The sequence below is a fragment of the Cylas formicarius genome, unplaced genomic scaffold, assembly GCF_029955315.1.
Source record: "Cylas formicarius isolate icCylForm1 unplaced genomic scaffold, icCylForm1.1 PGA_scaffold_4__25_contigs__length_36172078, whole genome shotgun sequence".
NCBI classification, from domain to species: domain Eukaryota; kingdom Metazoa; phylum Arthropoda; class Insecta; order Coleoptera; family Brentidae; genus Cylas; species Cylas formicarius.
This window is the reverse complement of record NW_026844334.1, coordinates 29,708,304-29,726,952: the sequence shown is the minus strand read 5'-3', so window position 1 is coordinate 29,726,952 and position 18,649 is coordinate 29,708,304.

Genomic DNA, 18,649 nt, shown 5'->3' with positions numbered 1-18,649 from the left:
CGTTGTTCAGGCGTGAGTCTATTCATGATCAATTGCCAAACCAAACTGATAATAAATCACTTGACAGCTGTTAAATCGGTCGCTATCTTGAACAGTAATGCCAACTTAAAGTTCTATACATCGAAAAAAAATACCCAGTAGTATTAAGAACGCTGTTAAAATATGTACTACCATACGCGCTCAGTTATATACAGTATCCAGGTTATTTTAAAATTGATGGCATAAAAAAATGATATTTTAAATTTTTCAAAAACGGCGAATGGGGGCGAAATTCAAAAGGTATACCTTATTTTCTAAAAAATGCGTAAGAAGTGATATCTTTATTATAAATCTGCATACACCAAGGCGCAAAAAGAGTTAGAAAGTATCAAATGTATTAGAAGTATCATACGTAGCTCTGTCTACAATTTGCCCCAAAATTATTTACGGAAATGTATTTCTCATGTTAAAAAACACCAATTTGCCAAATTTTGTGCAAAAAGCTCGATTATTTCAGGAATTATTAAAAAAAAACAAAAATGAAATTGCAACTTTGACCTATATCTCAGTTAATATCGACTTGTCTACTGAGATAAGTTTCGATAAATCGTAATATTTTTAGCTAAAGATTATCCTGTTTTATGGGACACCCTGTATATGCATAGTATAAGCGGCGTTGGTAGGTAAGGTATATCTTTGTGTTTACCTCAATTTCAGAAAATAAAGTTTATTAGCAAAATAACATTTGATATGGAGCAGCTGCCTTTATTAGCGAAACACAAAATCTTTTAAGTTGCTGCACTACTTATTAAGCTCTCCATTGTAGGTAATAGCATGTGAGCCTTAAGAAAGCAAAGTGGTGTGGGTTAGACTATTTTTAGAATACGTCAAAAGCCCTACGTAACAGTCAAAACGATATAGTAATACTATTCGAATATTTTAAGTAATGAGACCTGGTTTATATTTATCAAGCCGTTTAGATTTGAAGCTGTAAAATTATGGAATTAAAATTTTTGGGGTTCGACAAACGCAAATTGAACTAGTCGCTCCGCTCAAAGCAGGTCTTTCACTTATATTAAGATGCTTCTGTACAAGGTGTTTTTAGTTGCAAATTGTAACTTTAGTATAAGGTTCACCATTTGAAAAGGATACAGAGACCATATGATAACATATAACATAATAAAATATATAACAAACAAACTAAATGAAATATTTATTTTAAAATTGAGCAAAGGATATTTCCTTAAATTTAAACTACACACTTAATTACCATACTCTATTAACAAACATGACTGCACAGATTCATCGTATGACAAAATTTATAATACGATCAGTGTTTTATTTATCTACCGAAAACATCAGATCGCTCAGAATTTGTGACCAAAGTGTCTGAAACGCTCGAATTTTAATGTTTTAAGTTATTTTTGGTTAGTTTAGCATTTAGTAAGGGAATTATAACTTTCGAAGTTGCTCTGAACCATTCCTGATGTTTTTTCAGACCATGCTGTTAATTTTTTCAACCAAAACTTTCCAAGTCCAGAGAACTTCATACTGCTACTGAAAGCATGACCACAGTTATTACTAATTGTAAAGTATTTTCTGCTTACTTAATTGCAGAAAATTAATTTTATATAAAAAATAATCTCTTTATGTCTGCTCGCAATATAGAAAAAAGAACTTTTTGACAGGAAATACTTCTTTTAGTAGGGAAACACATAGTCTATTAAATTGCTACACTACTGGAATGGAGATAAAAACATATATCTTCATCGAACTGCATTTTAAATGTACCTGTATCTAGAAGAAAAAGAACATTGCTTTTACATGATGCCTCTAGAGAAAGTTTTTTGATACTTTCAGCACAAAATATTAAAGACTTCTCATAAGACTAGCATCAGGACGTAACAAGTGAACTTATCGAAAATTGGGAAAAAAAATCCCTTTATCCACATATTGCACCAAGCAGCACAATAATTTAGGATAACGCTAGTTATCACAGCGGCAGCAAAGGAGAGTTATTGCAGTGTTTGATTAGTCAGCATATCCTTTAACTTGAGGATACCAAAACCAACTAGTTGAAATTTTTATGGTATTGTAATCGTCTCATATCACATCCTATATACTGTTGGATTATCACTTGATCACTGGAGTGTTAATCATATACTTGAAGTGAAAAATATTCATAAAAAAACTTGGGACAACGTAAAACTATTAATTATTTCCCTGGATGGTAGTGATGCACAGATTCAAACTATTATAATTATATAAACTATTAATATATATTTATTATTTATATAATTACAATTATATAGGACTTAATACGATGGAATGTATCAATATATTTTGTGTTTCAATTTCCTTACTCTTGCCATGGACGGTTTGATTTATTGTAACAAAAATACCTGCGAGCAGATAAAGACATTAGTAACATTATTACTGTGATGACCATTTATTATGTATCGGACTATAACAGAAAATATGTACACCATGTGCCAAATAAAACGACCCACTATAAATTCTGGAAACGCATAGCATAGAAAAAAAGTTTCGTACAAAAGTGTATTTGACTCTTCTGAAGATTTAAAACATTATCATTTTGTTGATAAAGGATGTCCTAAAAGTGTCCCCTTCGACATCAACTTTGTTCTTTTAAATGGAACACCCTGTATTAATCGACATTTTTCGGCATTGTTAAAATAAAGGTCACTTTCTCAAGAAATTCCTATTCGAATTTTGCATAGTTTAGGCAGTTATCTGTTTTTTTTTTCATGTTTTGATTGCTCTATATAAAATTGTATTGTGACGCTACTGATCTAGTTATTACAAAGAAAATTTAACCACAGACTAAGGAGATGATGCACTACTGAAGTAGTTTGACAGATGCGCCTTAGCCTATACAGGGTGTCCCCAATAGGTACTGCCGTTTCGGCGAATTCAATTTAGTTTTTAAAATGGACCACCCTCTATTTTTATTCAGATATCAATTCTAGGATAAAAATAAGGTAAGTTTGTAATATATCTTGTATTTAATTTTTTTTTACTTTTTCTGATATTGAGGTTTAATATAACACCCGTATAAATTCTTGTTCAATTTAAAGCTGCCAGGCTGGGTTAGGCCACATGTTGGCAATATTAGGTATTTATTTAATAGCAAAGACATGATTCTACTTCTTTTAAAGATATAATACTTAAGATATACGAATAAAACCTCTTGCTAACAATACAGATTGAATAAAACTTAAGAATTTATATTTAAAGAAACATTTATTGGTTAAATATCTAGCCTGGATGAAAAATACCAAATAACAAAAGTAACAAAAACAAACAAATTTAAATAAATAAATCTATAAAAAAAAGTTAATTAAAAAGTGTTCGTTAATTCGGTCCATAAAGTTTAGTCAAAAATGTTCCTCTTAAAATGTTCGTTTCATCTGGCATCAAAACAATATAGACATATCAAAATATTTAAAAATGTAGTTATCTATGACATCACAATCTTTTTTTTGACGCAGTAAGGAATAAACAAACTTTGAGATTTATGTTTGTTTTTGTTGTTTTTCATATTTCTATTTAAAAAGTTCAGTTATTGTTGTTTGGTTAACCTATAAACCTATAAACCATAATTATTTATTTTTGTTATTAAGTATTTTTAATAAAGCTAGATAATTAACTAAAAAATGTTTCTTTAAATATGAACTCTGAACTTTTATTAAATCTATTAAAGTGTGTAGTATAGAGTCGATTTTTCTCAAAATCTCCACGTAGTAATGGTCACCCTGTATTGTTAGCAATAGGTTTTATTCATATATCTGGATTATTATATCTTTAAAAGAAGTAGTATCGTGTCTTTCCTATTTAAGAACTTCAAGTGACCTAATGTGGGCAGCTTTAAATTCAACAAGAATTTAAAGCTGGTGTTATCTTAAACCACGAATATCTCAAAAAGTAAGTAAAATTTAAATATAAGATAAATTACAAACTTACCTTGTTTTTTGTTCTAAAATTGATATCTGAATAAAAATATAGGGTGTTATATTTGAAAATTTCGGGATTTTGTTAAGTTAATTCACCAAAACGGCACCACCTATTTGGGACACCCTGTATAAGCTGAGCCGCATCTGTCAAACTGATTGGGTAGTGCATCATCTCCTTAGTCTGTGGTTAAATTTTCGTTGTAATACCTGGATCAGTAGCGTCACAAGACAATTGTATATGGAGCAAACACAATATGAAAAAAAAAACACATAACCTCAATTTCTGCTTAAACTATGCAAAATTCGAATAGGAATTTATTAAGAAAGTGACCTTTATTTTTGCCAAAGATAACAAAAATGTTGAAATATACAGGGTGTTCCATTTGATGTCAACCCTGTATCAACAAAAAAAACTTTTGTACGAAATTAGATAGATAACAAAGCCTTAGATACTCTGCAGAAAGTTGCAGGCAGGAATCAAGGATTATGCGTACGACTTCGACCACGAAACATTCAAACCAGAAGTATGAATTTTGGTGTCCCACAAGGACCGCTGTTATTATTAATTTCATTTCTTATTATTGTTTATATAAATAGCCTCCCAAAAACGAGCATCAAGGCTATGATAATTTGATTTGCAAACGACACCGCAGTGATTTACACTTCTACATATCTAGACAAACAGAAATATAAAACAATTTCATCAATATCAACAGCAACATCAGTCGCTTTATGTGGCTGTTAGTCCAGTCATGAAACATAATATTATGTGTCAAGTAGTTAATAATATTCAAGTTGATAATAAAAAAATGCATATCATAAACAAATTTAGAATTACTAAAATAAATGACTTTCTTGCAGCGGTTTATTAAAAGAATAACACCTCAAGTCACAGTAAGTAACATTGTCACACTATGGAAAAATAATGGAAATATCCAGACAAGAGGAGAACCGGCTGTCATTCTAAAATCACAGAAAGAGAAAAGTTAAAAAATTATCAAACAAGATCGCAGAGCTGCATCTAAAGAGAAAGGTGTAAAATGGTCACATGCGATTAGTAGACGAGTTTCAAAAGACACTTTTAAGAAGTTTGAAAAACATGGGATATGGGTTCTACAAGGAGAAGTTGAACGTATGACAAGAATATCACATCACCATGTTTATAGTACTTATTTGTAGCGAATAATCTAAGTTTGAAGCTTGTGAGGGCGATTTACGGATTCGAATTATCCGAATGCCAGGGAAAGAATATCAGACAGACTATCTCAAAAAAAAGTTAAATTTCCTGCTATTTTTTCCTGTTATGGTTTGGGATTGTATGTCTTCATAAGGAGTTGGGCACCTGTTTTTTATTGATGACCTCGTTAATGCTTCAAAATAAGGGGTGTTTTTTTTCGATGTTTAGAACTTTAAGTTGCAATAAAACAACGATGGATTATTCGAGTGACATGAATTTTATTTATCTGAAAGATAATCTTGTGGCATTACATTTTAAATATGATTTCTGGCATATAACCGCCACGGCTGGCGTGGATGTAGTCCAATCTGGACGTCCAATTTTCGATTACTTTTTCCAACATTTGTGGCCGTATATCGGCAATAACACGGCGAATGTTGTCTTCCAAATGGTCAAGCGTTTGTGGCTTATCCGCATAGACCAATGACTTTACATAGCCCCACAGAAAGTATTCTAGCGGTGTTAAATCACAAGATCTTGGAGGCCAATTCACAGGTCCAAAACGTGAAATTAAGCGGTCACCAAACGTGTCTTTCAATAAATCGATTGACATGTTCCGCCGTCTTGTTGAAACCACATCTCCTGGACATCATGGTTATTCAATTCAGGAATGAAAGAGTTAGTAATCATAGCTCTATACCGATCACCATTGACTGTAACGTTCTTGCCATCATCGTTTTTGATCAATGATTCCACCAGCCCAGTCAGTTTTTCTAGATGTAACGGTGTTTCGACATACACTTGAGGATTAGCTTCGCTCCAAATGCGGCAGTTTTGTTTGTTGACTTAGCCATTCAACCAGAAGTGCGCTTCATCGCTAAACAAAATTCGCTTATGAAAATCGGGAACAACGGCAATCTCGTTTTGGACCCATTCGACGAATCTACGCCTTACTTGATGATCGTTTGGCTTTAATTCTTGCACGAGTTGAATTTTGTAAGCACGTAAACCAAGATCCTTCCGCAAAATCTTCCATAAAGTGAATGGACACAGATCCAATTCCTGTGCTCGATGGCGGATGAACTCATTCGGGTCTTCCTCAATGGTACGCTCTACAGCAGCAATAAATTCTTCTGTAGGCACCGTAAGGCGTCTCTGGGGATGCGAGTTATCAATAAGGAAAACTTTCCACGGTTAATCAAATTAACTGCTCTGATGGACGATTTTGTCGACGATAAAATGGACGTAGTGCGCGATACGTATTTCACACAGAACCATTATTTTCGAAATAAAATTGCACTATTTGCAAGCGTTGTTCAGGCGTGAGTCTCTTCATGATCAATTGCCAAACCAAACTGAGAATAAATCACTTGACACTTCTATACATCGAAAAAAAAAACACATATTACAAAGTAATTTTAGAAGAGCAATTGCTGCCGCCCATTGAGATGATTCAACTTCCGGAAGGAGGATTCATATTTCAGCAGGATGGCGCAGCATCGCACACTGCTCGAACTATCAAGTCATGGTTTGCTGAAATGAATATACCTGCTTTGAAATGGCCTTCAAGTAGATTGACTTGTTTCCAATTGAGACTTTATGGCACCAAATGAAAAAAGCACTCCGAACTTTTCCAGTTCGCAGTATTCCCGAACTAAGGCAAAAACTTTCCGTTAGTTTCAGGTTAGTTTTGGCATAATTTACAGCCTGAATACTGTAGAACATTAGTGAACATTATGTAGAAGAGAATCGGTGCTGTTAAAACAAAAAGGTGCACTTAATGATACTGATACGGTAGCTTTTGGTACAATTAATATGCGCCAGATCTTATGAAATATTTTTTTTCCTTTGATTACTGTAATTAAAATAACCTACAAATATTACTGATTATTTTTTAATAGTATGTACCGTCAAGTTATTTTAGTTGTTTTTGCTAGAGTTATTGCCAAAAAATAAAAATTAATTCATACGCGACTGGGCTCGTATATAATATTCCTAATTGGAAGCAAATTTGTATTATTGTTATTATTAAAATAGATTTAAATAGATATTTCAAAGGAAGGTTCCGTCAGAAAAAAAGAAAAACATGAATAAATATTATTATATTATATATTTTTTGATATGTATTAATTATTTATATAATTACAAATATGCACTGTACGTAATACGGTAGAATGGACCGATGTGATTTATAAGCCCAAAAATTCCTACGAGCAGATAAAAACCTAATTGCATTATTATTATTGTTATGTGCCGAACTATACACGAACACACGCGAAGAAAACTAGTCTCGATAAGGCAGACGGACTTTCCATTGTGTCTAATCCGACTGTAATTCTGCAGACATTTCGCCAAGATCTCACTTGACATCTTCAATGCTCTGTATCCGAAAACACTTCGAACACTGGGTGGTTGTCGGCGGTGCGTGCGGTATTTCTACCCTGCGCCGGAGATGGTAAAGGTGCTGCTTATGCGGGAGGGGAGGTGGCTCCGCCCCCCGAATTGTCTCGTTGTTAATTTCGCCCGATCGTAGTTGCGATGTCCCCGCTGGCTACTGCGTATCGCTCTGCTGTTTGATTATCGTTCTCCACGTATTGGATAAATGCAGAGCGTCGTATCTCTTATTCAGGTGTCCGACTTTTCTATCTCGATGGCCTCTCGTATAATCCTAGTCCTAAAATCAGGAATATTAGCTATTTGTTGGCAAGTACCGAAATCAATTTTATGGCTTGTCTGGTGTTTGTGCTGAAATAACGCAGATGTTGTTTGTTTATTTCTTATGGATAAATGATGTTCCTCAAGCCTGGCTGAAATCCTTCTGTTGGTCTGTCTCACGTATATCATGCTGCACGATCGGCATGCTACTGTATACTACTGTATACTCCTTGGTTTTCCAGAGCAATTTTTTGTTTTGGGTTTCTTAGTATTATTTCTTAGTGTATGCCGTAGATATCTCGTGCTTCCGTAATATTAGACCGATGTTGTCAGTAGATAGGTCAAGAGGTTGGCAATCACAGTTGAGAGAGATAATCCCATTGCTGCTCCATCGACTTGTAGGTATATTTTCCCGTTGTACATAAAGTAAGCATTTTTCAGGCAGTGTCTTGACAGATCCATTATTTACGGCGGAAGGTCATCGTTTTCTTCTATAAGCCGGAGTGTCTCCTCTACCGGAATGGTCGGGTATAGGGATTTGACATCGAAGCTTGAAATAATTTCGTCCTTGTCCATCCTGAGAGAACCTAAAATCCGAACGAAATGTTCTGAATTTTTGACATAGGAGTCTGCCTTTTCCACTATAGGTTGTAGTGTACTAGTCAGATGTTTTTCCAGCTTGCATACTGGTGAGTTAAAGGCGCTGACAATTGGACGCAAGAGAACGTCTTCCCTATGTATTTTTGGGAGCCCGTAGAATTTTGGACAACGGCTCGATTTTTCCCTGGGAATAAGTCTCCTCTGTGTATCCTTGTTAATTGATGAACCGAGAATTTTGAACTCAGTTGTTTTTTCCAAATATGTCGTGGGATGTCTGGTGATCGGTTTGTATATTGGGTCGTTCAAAATATTCTTCAATTTTGACCTATAAACCATAATTATTTATTTTTGTTATTAAGTATTTTTAATAAAGCTAGATAATTAACTAAAAAATGTTTCTTTAAATATGAACTCTGAACTTTTATTAAATCTATTAAAGTGTGTAGTATAGATGCTCAATAGTTGCTCTCATGCAACCCCCTAAAATGAGCATATGACACTATTTATAAAATAAAATATAGCATATAAATTACATACATTAAATTAAATACATTCAAAATGGTAGACACTGCTAGAGCGAATTGAAAAAAGAAATACATATATACAATTTGATGGTTGCTAGTTTTATGATCGGTCTCTATTATGATAAATATATTGTTTAAGTTTTTGTATGAACGAATTTAGAGAGGTGATTGATCTCATTTGGAGAGGGAGTTTGTTGTAAGCCTTCATAGCATTGTACGTAAAACCGAATGAATATCTGATCCACGAGTAAGTTTGTCAAAAAGATACGTCGGACGTTGGAGAGATATCACTTTTTTAATTAAGACTAAAAGGTGCTATTTAAAACGTTCGTCTGTTAGCCAGCGAGAATCCTCTAAGCTAGTATATGCGTGATCAAATTTACGAATGTTGTATGAGAATCTGAGACAGGCATTCTGAAGACGCTGATGACTAACCTTGTCCTTTTGAAGTACGGCAGGCCAGTAAACTACCATGCAGTATGAAATTGAGGAGAGAATTAAGGAATCGGAAAGTTTTAACTTAATTGCTGTGTTCAGAATATCTTTATTACAGTAGAGAATCCAAAGCTTGTAATACGATTTCTGGATCAATTAAGCTACGTGACCCACAAAACGCAGTGTCTATACTAATTATTTATCCATTATCTTTACAAAAATTATAAGTCTAATTTTCGTTAAGTAACAGACCATGCTTACTAGAAATATCACTGAAGGCACGTAGGTCATTGTTTATGTTATTAACGGCGGTATTAATTTGAGAGTAATTAAAAGAGAGATATACTTGAGTGTCGTCTGCGTACTGATTTAAATAATAATAAATAATAAATAAATAGTAAATAAATAAATAAATAATAATAAATAATAATAAATAATAATAAATAATAAATAATAATAAATAATAAATAATAAATTTACAGAAGTCGGTGGTATAAACGGAAAACAGCATCGGATCTAAAATACTACCCTGTGCCACATCTTTGCGAATATTTACATAATTGGAATAGCTGTTATTGAAGAATACTCATTGACACCGATCAGAAAAGTAACTTTTGAAAAACTGCAACACACCAGCCCACACACAAAAGTATTTCAGTTTAGCAAAGAGCAGGCAGTGATCCAGGCTGTCAAATGCCTTGCTATAATCAAGCAATATTAAGCAGGTACTCAGGCCTACATTACTTGCCCGAAATATATAAGACAAACTTTTAAAAGAGCCGTATTTGTACCAAATGTGCCCTAAAGCCCGATTGTGTTGAGGTAGAATATTCTGTCGAGCTATTAAATCTCCAAGCTGCTTCTCAACCACTTTTTCTAGCACTTTAGATATAGTAGGGAGAATGATACTACATCGGAATTGAAAAACATCATGCGCTAGGGACAGGAATGACCTTACCGTATTTCCAGGGTTTAGGGAATTTGTTAGTAGACAAGCATTTATTAATAATATACGTTGGGGGATAACGAATAATATCATCTTCCTATCAATCCCATCAGACCCTACGGCGTGAGTTCTAATTTGATGTATTATTATTCCTACATCGTTAGCATTAACATTTGAAAATGAAAGTTTTCCTGGATTTAAAGAGTTATTATTGTTGTAGAACTGATTAATGAAATCATTAGTAGCGTCGTATTGCTAGCCATGGAAATTCCAAAGGCTCAGAGAGCCGATCCATTGTATCCAATTATAATGCTGTCGATTCCAAAAACTTGGGAAGCCGATTTAGTACAAAGAGAAATTTTCTCTAGTTTCGACGCGACTACATTCGATATCGCGACATCAAATTTCGCGCGCCCATACCGCAAAAAATTGCCTGTGAAGGAAACACACGCGCTACACACAGAGAACACCGAAGGGATTTAATTACAAATTGCGAACGACGTGAGTGTTCCGAGTCCTCTTGTCCTACCAGATTTTCTCGGTTTTTTACTACCGCTCTCCCTCTTTTAATTCAGTTAACCGAACAACTCGCTCGCTAACTAATTTTGTGACAAAAATTTCTAATTGGATATTTGACGTAGCTCTTTTAGAGGACAAACATTTTTGGCAACGTTTGATTGTCAGAAAGGAGGTATTTACCTAAAGTTTAAATCTCTTTTTTATACCGATTACTCTAAAACACCCGATTAGGGAGCGTTATCTTTAACCTTCATAAGCCGTAATTTCCTTAATTCCGTCCTTTGCCTTAACATTTTTCTCCTATTTAAACGATTGCTCTTCCAATATGGAGTTTTCAATATCCATAGTTTACAGGCGTTGATGCCACTTTGGTGTCTAAAAAACAAACGTCCTGTTGTCTAATGGCTAACTCAGTGCTGGTAAAAAACTTACCAGTGGTTATTTTGTATCCTGTAGATAAATGGTTTACCAAGTCCAATTTGTTTCCTACTTTCCCAATAAATTTTGTAACAAATAGGTATCCGCATATTTTTTTGCAAGTGGAATAACTTGCCTAAATAAATTTGCATATTCGCTGTATATGCTGAACTGCAGTCTGCCATTCGTACTTTTCCGGCTTACTCTTCATATACACTCAGTTCCATGTTCAGTTGGATTTAAAATCTTCTGACAATTTGATAGAAAATCCTCAAAAACATCTCTAAGTGGAGCGAACTCGTCAGTGCGTTTTCTTTCTTCTCTCGTTTCAAAATTATCGAAGCTTTGAAAACACATAATCTGTTTCGAGACATAGCAGGTGACACTTTTGTTTAGCAGAGCGCCGCTTCAAAAATAATAAGCAAACCAATAAATGCTTCTAGCTCCTGTGATACAATAGGAGCAAAAATCTTCCCATGTAGCACATGTAGTATGAGTTTTTTTGTGCAAGGGTCAATGGATAATTCGGATAAGAAAAGTTTACATTATTTATTTATTATTTACATTATTAATAATGGACACTATAAAATTTACAAATCAAAAACAGATAATATATCTGAGTTTTTAAGAACTCCCCAACAAGTGTCTAGGTATCTTTTGAACAACAAAAATTCCCTGAATATTTTATATTCGCAAAATATGGTACCATAATGGACCTTAGATTTAAATATCCATACTGATAATAACTCTGATCAATGTTATCAATATGATAAGTCTAAGACAAATATTCATCAGAAATCTCGTTTCATTTGATCTCTGGATGTTTTATTCAGAGAGTGCTCTGGAAGCGATGGCGATTTTTCTGTATGTTGTTCTAAGGAAATATAAACCAACTTTATCAGCATTAACCTGAATCAACTTTTTACGTAAAAACATTAAACATGTCTAAGGCATGTAAAGACACCCATTTCTCTGATCACACTTCGACATGATTGAAACCGGCTCATTTTATTTACAGCTCGAATTGTTCTTTTTCTGGATACTTAAGTAAGTATTCAAAATTTGCAAAATAAAGTATTTTTAATGTTTTATTAGGTAAATATCTACCAAGGACCCTAAGGATAGTAATATTTTTCAATTCAGAACTTTTTGTTTTAAAAAGTGTTAAATACGTTTTATTTGTGTTAAGAACATTTAAAAAGTTTATTCTGATTAAACCAGTTGTTTGCTCGAATGAACCGCTCTAGCTTAACATTTGTGCCATGTTCTTGACGCCACTTATCAAACTTGTATCATCTGCATGGTTAAGTGGCATTGCTGCATTCGCTGCATTGGTCGTTCTGAGTCAAGAAACGGGTAATTTATGAAGATCACAATTAAAAGTGGTCCCATAGTCGTTCGAGATTTACTGAATTCTTCATTTTTATTAGACCTTACTTCTTGATATGTTTTCATCCAATTAAGTACATTGCCTTTAATTCCGTACCTTTCCAGTTTCTGTAGACGTATATCTCTGTTTAGACAGTGTTAAAAATATGAGAGTTGCTGCTTTCTCTTTTTCAAAAAATTGCAGTAATACTTTAACAAATTACTTCAAAAAACCGTTGTGGTTGTTGGGCAGTAGCTTGCAATTTAACAAGAAGTTAATTAAACGTTTACTGATAGGCCTATAGCTGTTTAAGACTTAGTGGGGGTTATCCTTTTTAAAAAACCGTTTTATATATGATATTTTTAACTCATCCGGGAATGTCTAACTTATAAAATAATTGTTAATCAGGAAGCACAGTATATGTTTTAACTCACTTACAGATTTTTCGTCGATGCCACTGCTGTGTTTATTTTATTTGTTTTACATTCTCGATATATTGAATTAGAATATTTATCCTGGTGGTGTTACCTAACCGATCTAATATTCTTGTACAAATGTCGGTAATTCTTCTTTCTTCAAATTACTTGAACTTGATATAATGAAAAGCAATTATCATCTATTTACTTTTTACAAATCTCCTGGATTCCTCCTCAGTCGATTGTTCATGAATCGACCTTGCTGACGTTTCGCCAATCATATTGTCAGCTTCTTCAGAGCTTAACTAAAACTGACTGATTCCCATATTAGTGAAAGATAAAGCCTTGAGTCGCGGTTAAGATCCTATCCTAAATAAACTGCCATCTCAAACAGCTAATGAAATTCAATTTGAAACCGCAAAAATCATTAACGAAATCCAAACCTCCTAAATATAATATTCCAGAGCTTGAACGTAGTGCTCTAAAATCTATAAAATCTACGTCAACTATAGATCGCAACCTTAAACCTGTTATTAAGGCTTCCTTTCTATCAGAATCCGCCAAAAAGTCTGTCACCCGTCATGATTCTAAAACTCACAAACCAGGATTACCCCTTCGACCTATTGTCAGCACCATTAGATCTCAAACATATTCTATAGCAAAACATCTAGCTTCTATGGGGAGACCTGATGATAGATGACGTACTTATTTAGTTTATTTCATTGAACAAATAAGAACCATTACATTACATCAACAAAATGTTCTGGTTAGTTTCGCCGTAGAATAACTCTATACTAAGGTCCCAATTCCTGAAAATCTCAACATTATTTCAGATATATGAAAATCCGAGAATCTGGAACCAAACCTTCTCAACTTAATTGAAAAATGTTTTTCTGGAATATATTTTTCTTATTACGGTGGAATTTATGAAAAGCCATGGGTCATCGCGAATGTATTTATGGTAGCCTTTGAGAAAAAAAAAGAAGAAATAAATGCGGCGAGGCCTCTCATCTAAGACCCAAATTGTGGAAACGCCACGTTTAGGATACGTTTGTCATTTGGCCTCATGGTGAAAAATGTCTCCAAGATTTTCTTAGCCATATTAACTCTATACACCGAAATACACGTTTTCCAATTGAATTAGAAACTAATAATAACATGCCATTCGTAAACATTTCGGTTACAGAAAACTACGCGCAGAGAGCCATAAAACTATCTCAACCTGGGCCAGAATTAGAGATATTAACCGCTCTATTACGCATTCGGTCACAAAATACACTTCACCACAACCTTCCAAAGACAATGAGTCCGAACCCCCACCCTTGCCACTGTTGTTCTTCCTTACATTCAAAACATTACTTATCACATATCAAAATCAGATTTATCACTTTTCCAAAAATCTCTCAACATCTTCGACCTGTCAAAGAGAAAATTCCGTTTGATATGCCAGGAGTTTACAGCATTTATTGCATAAGCGGCAAACAATACATTGGAAAGACCGGACGAAAAATTCTACGCTACGTCGATGATACTTTTGAAGAAACCTAGTAGACTTTCTTAGATATTTAAACTCTAGTCACTGTAACATACGTTTTACCATTGAGTTGTAAACTACTAACAACCTTCCATTCTTGGATATTCTTATCAATAGAAAACCAGACGTAACATTGGATCATTGTGTTTACACAAAACCTACGCACACAGACCGATACCTTAATGCATGGTCACATCACCATCCGCCCCAAAAATCATCGGCTCTCTTGTTTACAGAGCCATATAACTATCTCAGTCCGAATCATTAAACTCAGAATTAAAACATTTTACCTGTTCCCTTCTCTCTAATAATTTCCAGATTAAAGATATTAAGCGTTCCATCACAAAATACACTTCACCACAACCTTTCAATAGCAATGAGGCCGAAAGCAATCCTATACTTGCCACTCTGGTCCTTCCTTACATTGAAAACATCACCGACCACATATCGAAAGTTCTAAAGAAGTATAACGTCAAAACCAGATTTAACACTTGTCCAAAAATCTCTCAACATCTTCGGTCCGTCAAATACAAAATTCCATTTGAGATGCCAGAGTTTACAGCATTCCATGCATATGCGGCAAAGAATACCGGCCGAAAATATCAACAAGGCTTAAAGAACATGAAAGAGCATTAATACGACGATAACTAGACCTATTAGCAGTTGCTGAATACTATCACGAAAACAACGAAACAAATTTTATTCGAAAAAATTATACTTGTCGCATGTAATCAATTCTTCTGAAACGAAAAATCCGAGAATCTATAGAAATCTATAAGCAACCAATCCATTTTAACCGCAACCCGGGGATATGGGAACCAGTCATCCGAGATAATGATCTAATTCTTTCTAATGTTCTAACAATATATAAGCAGGTATAGAGTAGAATGCGAGTCAGTTTCAGTTAAGCTCTGAAGAAGCCAACAAGATGATGGGCGAAACAACAGCGAGTTCGATTAATCAAAAATCCAGGCAGGAGGAAGTGTGAAGGTTTGTAAATAAAAAAAAATAGGTTTAACACTGGCAAGACTACAAGCCTCTTCTGCGAATCTTTTTTAGGGTTTTCCTTACTTCATATCAGTTTTTTCTTTATATTATTTTTGTATTAGTAGTTGTCTTTATATTGCAAATAAGTTTAACATAACAGGAGTGCCCATGCTGCTTCTGTACTCTTGAGTGTTCTAGTCGACATATGGACTACTTTTAGAATGTTGAAAGTTAATATCAGTTAAAATTATTTTAGTTGCGCTGGACAAACTGATAACTCATCATTCACTAATTCCTGTATTTAAACATTCTGTCAATCGCCACCAAGTAACCGTATATGGCTGCTAGTAACCGATAGATTTATTCAATACAATTTGAGTGGTTGGAAATAAATATGTGTTTACGGCCTAGCGAATTTATTAAAAGAAAGGAAAGGGAACAATATCGTGGTAGTATCTCAACGCAAACTTGTTGCAATCTTCCCAGACCGATTTGGAGTAAGCGCCTTGGGAAACTTTGCCAATATTAGTTGGATGAATCCTACACTTCATTTATCAATCTTACGTGATCCCATTTCAGAACAGAGTCCCTTTCAGATTATTTTGTACTCGTTTTAGATTTTGTATTATACAGCAAATCTTTCTCATTATTTTTGAGGGCAAATGAAAATTAAAAATCATTACTAAAATATTGTTACTCCTAAAATTACGTAATGGTGGTTACGGAACGTCAGGTTACAAAAATTTTGATATAATTTTGTAAAGTTTAGAATATCTTTGGAACTGCTCAGATTGAATTTTCTAGATTTTCTCATCGATTAAGTGACAGTAGCAAATATTTTCATCGTGGATAAAAGCGTTGTAGTTTTTAGTAGATCGAGAGGTAAAATGACCAATTTTAGCACTATCTTAAAAACTGGTGTTCTTAGGTCGAAAAATTTCAGTATTTTACGTATCAAATTATGTAGCAAATTATTTGGATGCGGCATTTTCTGAAAATACAAATAGGAAATAAGAATCAGATACGTGATGCGATCTATTTACCGTTATACGACCTAAAGCGCTGAAATGCGGCGCACATAAGTATTTCGAACAGAGTACGGAAAGTCTACGAGTTTCTTTTCAAAGAAAATAATCTCCAGGTTCGGAAAATGATTCTCCTGCCAAAAGTTTCAGATAAGAGTTTTACTCCGCTGCTTTCCACTTCTTTTAAAAATTGTTTTAAAATGTACTTAACGATTCTCTACGTTTCCGCTCTATCTTTAAGCGAAATTGAAGTGCGACGAAAGCTTACGCCAGTACGTTGAGATTTAATATTTTCTAACGTCTTTTACGGGGTAAGTACGTTGGGTCGTTTTCGAATAAAACAATTAATATCGTAAAATTGGCAACTTCAATTTTAAAATTTCAAACATTTCTTGTAACTTTTAAAATACCCAAAGCGTAATATTTTATCTACTTGTCTATTTTCAAAAAAAAAATTAGTTGAAAATCGTTGAATTCTTTTTTGATTTAGTGAACTTGTCTTGTCGAATAAAATGCGCAAGGAAGTTATTTATTTACATAATAATAACAAAGAATGGTCTTGGTTATTGGCAAAATAAAATATAAAAAGTTTCAAAATTAAATAGAGAAACACAGAATTACGGATCTGAAGAATAAAAATAACCAAATCCCAAAACTAGAAAAAAAAATAAACAAAGCAAAATTGACCAATGGCGAAACTTAGCCTCTTTACGAAAATGACGAAGTGTTATTCGTACACTTAATCCTTTGACACCTTCAAAAAATATATAAATGTTAAGATTAAAGAAAAAAAAATAAGAAATAAAAGTTCAGATTTTCACGAAATTATATATATTGTTTCGACAATATATACAAAGGCAATATTTACAAACTACCTGCTACTATATACCGAAAAATGACAATAAAACCTTAATTAATGTTGTTGTGAGTAATTGAACGTTAAACAATACATTTGAATGTCTCATTTGTTAATCTGCATGATTCCAATAAATTTAATTTTCTACTTTTTGGGGCTGTATGTAAAATATCAAAATTGTCAAAAATGTGTTTTTCTGTGTTTAGGTGTGTTGCATAATTAGAATCTAGACTATTGTTTTTAAACCCTATTTTATGTTTGTTAATGCGTTTCTTGAAGGATCTACCTGTTTGTCCAATATAAATTTTAAGACAAGATCCGCATTTCAAGTTGTAGACACCTGATTTTTGAGATTTTTTGACATTTCTTTTTATTGTTTTTTACAAATTTTCCTCTTGTATTGTTAGTTCTGGAAGCAATTTTTAAACCACATTTTGGAAAATATTTTGAAATTTTTTCACTGGGTTCTCCTATGTACGTAATTCTTTGAAATTGGTCGTGTTCTGTATTAGGTTTCGGATAAATACTGTTGCCTGGATTTATTTTTTATTTATAATTTTATCGATAATGGACGGATTGGAGCCGTTGTTCAATGCAATTTGTTTAATCATATTAAGTACTTTGTTGTAATTTTCTGTTGAGAGTGGCGTATTAAGAAGTCTCTGTATAAAAGAATGAAAGTTAAGTCTAAAAAATTAATAGAGTCATCCTGTTCAATCTCGATAGTGCATTCTATACTATTATATAATGAGTTCATATAAATTAAAAAAGAATTCAATTGTCTGTCCATTCCAACCAAGCAAGCAAAGACATCATTCACGTATATATACCAATATAGAAAACTTTTACTTAAAGGATGTTCTAGTATGATATTTTCCAAATTATCCATAAAAATCTCGGCTAACAAAGGACTAAGTGGGTTTCCCATAATTAAACCTACCTTAGATAAGTAAATCTGTCCATTAAATTGAAAATAACTTTGGTCTAAAGATACTATTAAGCAATCTAATAAATCTTGTTTCACCAATGGGTTAACCTGTTTCCGAGTGACGGTGAAATCTACTAAATCTATATATTCATGGGTGGAATACTGGGAAGTAGGTTTTGTACATCAAAAGACAATAGTGTTGCGTTAGAAGGGATTTTGAGATTTTTAATTGTGTTGATTAATTGAAAATAATTCTTTGTTGCAAATTGTGGTTTAAAATCTGTGTGGAACTTAAAAATATTTACTTA